The 5,169-nt window shown below is 40.3% G+C and overlaps 1 pseudogene; it reads right to left on the bottom strand.

Annotated features, from left to right (window-relative positions):
• Positions 1 to 777: 777 nt before the first annotated feature.
• Positions 778 to 5,169, bottom strand: part of LOC137971988 (guanylate-binding protein 7-like) — a 19,122-nt pseudogene continuing 14,730 nt past the window's right edge.

Raw genomic sequence — 5,169 nt, 5'->3', positions numbered from 1 at the left:
AACTACTGTTATATATTTCAAAAGGAGGAAGTTAGCACCCGACGATATACCACAGTCCTGCATCGTTTATACTAGTTTTAATTCCTGGTTACTTGATACACAATGTATACCACAATCAACTCGAAATAGATTAATCTCGGAATGATCACATGATTTTTGCTTTTCACTCACGCAATCAACAGCCATCAAAAGAAAAGGCTTGCATAACTTAGAGTTCACTTCCCGGAGGACTGGGTCGGGACAGCAACATGGTCGACGTTTCTTTGTTTTAAGAACACCAACATGGCGGCCGTGAGGTCATGTGAAAATCACGAATATTTTCCGAAGCTAGTGAAATATTGTAGTGGATTATCGCTCGCGGACCGCATCCCAGTGGTCTGGGTTGGAATCTCAGCATGAGAGCTCCGGAGTTCACCCAGCTTTCTATCCACTCGAGGTTGGTACATGAATGGGAACAGTTGTTGATGTAGCGGGATTGGAGTGGTGTCTTTCTTTTTGCAGGTCTTCATAACGCGCCTCCGAATTATTTCCGCCAGCTCGCCCTTTCCACATGTACAATGACATATAATAACGTACAAGAAAGGAAAAAGGCGCGAGCGGGCATACACTTTCTTCAATCATTTTCATTGGTTCAGACTTTTTACTGAATCAATTTTAAAAAATTCTGTCCAAATTTTACTTTCTATACCCCAATCAATCCTCGCTATGAAGTTCTATAAAAAGAAATTAAATGAATGACAACGTAATTATAATAAGTCGAAAGGGACAATTCAAAAGTAACCAACATGAAATTGTTTTACTTTAGGCATGATTTTTCAAGGATTACAAGGTCATACTATTTTAAAAACTAATCAATGTACTTCCAATTAGTTTTAGGCAAGGACCCTAACAGTGTGACCACGTTTGATTTGTTCGCATTAATTCCTGTCCACATACTACGCGACCAGACAACGAGAAAAGCCATCTTGAAAGAATGTGAGTTTATTAAAAGTGATCACACTTGTTGGGCTTTTTACTGAAGCTTTGTTCACCAGCTTTAGAGGATCAAACATTCCCAGCTTGGTGGAGAAGGAGGTGGGCGGTTAGCAATTTCAATCATTTGCTACTGAAGTTCTTGCATCTGCTCATTCCTGCTATTCATGCCCTCTTCCATGCTACTGATTGTGTCCTGCAGTGTTTTATTCTGATCAAGAATCGCTTGTCGATCTGCTCGAAGCTCATTCATGTTGGCTGCCATCATCTCACTCATTTGCTGTCTTTGAGTTTCCATGTCGGCCCTAAACCAAGGCTGTGCTCTAAGGAAAATTTCGGGGAGCCCTTCGGGCTCCCAAGCATTTCAGCTGGGGTGCCCAGCCCCCCAAGTTGGTGGCCCGAATTAATTAATTATTTAATTAATCAACAACGCAGCAAGATCTTCATCCATCTCTCTCTCAGCAGAACATTGCTGCTACTGCTCTAGTGATCGTCGAACTCGCTAGTGCAAGAAAAACCCGCAACCTGTCAAATCTTTCACGCCATACTTGAGAAAGACGAGAAAGGTGGCAATAGGGCCATTTATATGAGAGAAAATAAGCCGTGGCTTACTCTGACCGCTGCGTACATGATACGCGAAAGGAACTATTTATACACCCTTTTAATAAGTCTGATATATGCCGTTTTCCGCTAATGACGTCGAACTCGTGCTTTCAAATTTTATTCAGAAAGGTACAAAGGCTTAAAACAACAAAAGAAATCGGAAAAGGTTTAAGCCTTTGTACATTTCTGAATAACATTTGAAAGCACGAGTTCGACGTCATTAGCGGAAAACGGCATATATTAGACTTATTAAAAGGGTGTATACGAGTATAAACTCCCAGGCTAGGATAAGCCGCGGCTTGAAAAAGCTGTGAACGTACATTTTGTACCATTTATACGGGGTGTTCGCGTCTTATGTAAGCCGCGGCATATTTTCTCTCGCATAAACGTCCCTAATGTCACCGATGTTTTTAAGGTCTAAAAATGAAAAAGTGAAGCTCGATTGAGACAGGTTCATGTGAAAACGTTTGGGTCTAATACAGGTAAACCTTATTTACTGGTTAGTTGGGTTGAAAATAAATTTTCAAAACGTGAATCAATGCCGCTTGATTCCGGTGGAGCTTTTGTAAAAACTGCCGTAAAACAATGAAACCACCGCGGCTCAAAAGCTTTCAATTCTTTTTTGTGAGCAAGTCATCTTGATCTGGACGAAAATCATCGCTACAGGACAGAACTAAACTATTTTTTCCTTATATTATCAGTAAAATGTTTAGTGGAATGAGCTTTTTGTGGATTCGGTCGAAGCGCCAGTCACAGCGATGATGGCACGCAATGATTTGTAACGAACCAAAGACAACGCGGGATTGCTCTGTTTCGAAAACAACAATAAATAACATGATCTCTTTCCCTTTTTTATTTCGTTATTTCATATACAGGGGAAAAACAACCATAACCTAAATGTATTTTAGCCAAGCAGGCGCAGCCGCGAAAAATCGTAAAAATATTAAATTTGCATAAACTGCGATTCCTGGGTTCACACAAAAGTAAATTGCACCGCTTCGCCTGCCGCGCTTTACCGCTGTCAGAGCAGAAGTAACAACTCTTTTTTAAAACTATAACCAAGAAATGCCAAACTCCACGTTCCAAATTTAATGCAATTTTTTGAGTAAAAATCGAAATTCGTGCGGCCGCCGGCCGTCACGTGCAAAGTCACGGATTATGTTATATGTGAAATCATGTGGAACGGCCTTTGAACCGATTGTTTCGTACGAAGAAAAAACATTTTGTAGAGGTTTGGTAAACTGTAACCACCAGCATATTAAAATATTTAGCCGCCTTATCTGCTAGAAATACAATACGCCAGAGTGCCCGGCCGGGCGACCAGGTAATTTTTCTCACTCGCCCGAAGCCAAATGTTAGTCGCCTCAGGCGACCGGGCGCCGTTAGAGCACAGCCTTGCTAAACTGCTCTTCTAACCGTTTTCTGTCTTCCTCCTGTTTTTCCTGCAGTAGCTTCATCTGGAAAATAGAGAATTTGCATCTTACTTCTTATTGTAAAAGCCATTTAATTAAAAAACATTCCAAATCGCAGTTCGAAGAATTTCCAACCTATCGCTGTTTGGCGTTTCGTTCTTCTTCCAAGCGTTTAGATTCCTCCTGAAAGAAGAAATCGAAAGACTGAGTATCTAGAAATTGGTATGTAAGAGGACGGTATCGAAATCTCCCTTGAAAGTTTCAATAGATCGCATAATTTAGCCTTTTTCTCGAATTGTAACGATGCTTCCATGCACGGTTTCTCGTAAAAAAGTGCTCTAACTCACCAGAATATTAATCTAAATCTGAATACACTCCTTTTTTTTATAAGAACGTCTAATTTGAGCGCTGAGGATAAACGTTCAGTGTCATTTTTCTTGCGATTTGAGCCTGAATAGCATGTCTTACAGTTTTGTGGTATACTAAGTTCGACTTCAAACTGAGTTGCTCTTCACTTTATTATACAATAAGAAGAAAACCACGCATTGTTAATATCGGAATACGTCCCTAAGTAGGTCTTCGAATTAGACTACAGGCCTCGGTTGTTCAAAAGGTGGATAACGCTATCCACCGGATAAATCACTATCCAGCGGATAAACACTAGCAAAACCAATTGCAGGGGCGAATCTAGGGGCTAGGGAGAGGATGCAGGTGGTGCGCACCCCCTCCCTCCCCCCCCCCCCCCACCCCCCGGCAGCTTAATTAAATCGACAACTGTTAATGTTGGGAAATGTGTTTCGACAGATTACACGAAAAGTGCAGTTGTCGGAGCCTGATAAAATAGAGACAAGAAAGTTAGTAACGGCGGACCATTAAACAGGAAAATTCCAGTTAAAATAAATAGGTGTATTTTTAAAATCAAGGCTTAAAACCTCAATCAGTTACTGTTTAGTTAACATAGTTTTGAAATCCAAAGAAAAATAAAAATTGGGTTTTTTTGGTCATAGTAGCACTAGCGCTGCCACCATCCCCAATAATTTTTTGAGCAAGCTAACCGCATCTTATTCCTAAAATAAGATATCTTGTAAGCTAAGTTATAAAAATGCAAAACTACGTTTGGGCCACTACTTCTACGATTATACGATATTATTATAACAGTTGTTCCACTACCACTAGAAGACAAGAATGAAAAAGGGCTCAAAACTGAATCGTATACTTTGCTCTGTACGGAAAAGTAATGAAGAGGACAATAGTGATTTCCATAATGATGACGATAATGATGATGATATTGACAGCTTTATATGTACATAGAACAAGCTTCATCAAGGCTCAGAGACGCATTATTGGGGTCTTTGCTCCCCACTTTTGAACAACGTTAACTCTGGCCAGGACTACGATATGATCCGTTCTCCTTGGTTACTATAGTAACATCGCTTCCCCATTTTTATGGCAAAATATTTCACATTACCTGCATTCTTATTCTTTCCTGTTCCAGCCTGGCACGTTGTTCCTTCTCTTTAGCTAAGCTTTCGTCATAATCCTTAAGTTGCTGCAAATGACCCATATGTTTCTTCATTTCTTCCTGGAGTTCCTGTGGTTGAACAAAATGAAAACTATCAGACAAAAAAGACGACAAAATCGAGGCAACTGGCAAACAGATCTTTTCGGTACAAATGTACAAGGTTACAATGATGGCTGGGGACTCGCTCCAGTTCATCGTGTTTCATAAATTGTATGATAGTACGCTTGCTGCGAATGGCTATTTTAGCGGGGCGTATTCTACAGTATGGTCCCCTCGGCTGTATGGCCCGCAAAATTTGAAATTTTGATGCAATATTTTCCAGCGAGTTTTTCATATTTATGTGAAAAAAACTTGTGAAATCTTGCAGGCAACTATTTCAAAAAGCCAATAAGATATATTCGTTTTTTAGATTTACGCATGCTACTTATTTGTGGCAGTTAAACCCTCCGCTTGACTTCAACTGGTTTCCTTCCCCGCGCGCCTTGTTACCTCAGAGACACAATAAATATCTTACTAATTTCGTTTTCCCGGTCCGTACTGTAAGTGAGAGAACCTTGTTTTGCCTGTTAATTTATGGTCCGCGCGCTTCGCACTTGGGCCATAGATATATAAACGACGGAAAAAAGACCTCGAACTTGGTTAGTAAGAGTTATGTAATGA

The sequence above is a fragment of the Montipora foliosa genome, chromosome 1 (assembly GCF_036669935.1).
Source record: "Montipora foliosa isolate CH-2021 chromosome 1, ASM3666993v2, whole genome shotgun sequence".
In the NCBI taxonomy this organism is placed as follows: domain Eukaryota; kingdom Metazoa; phylum Cnidaria; class Anthozoa; order Scleractinia; family Acroporidae; genus Montipora; species Montipora foliosa.
This window is presented reverse-complemented; position numbering and strand designations above follow the sequence as displayed.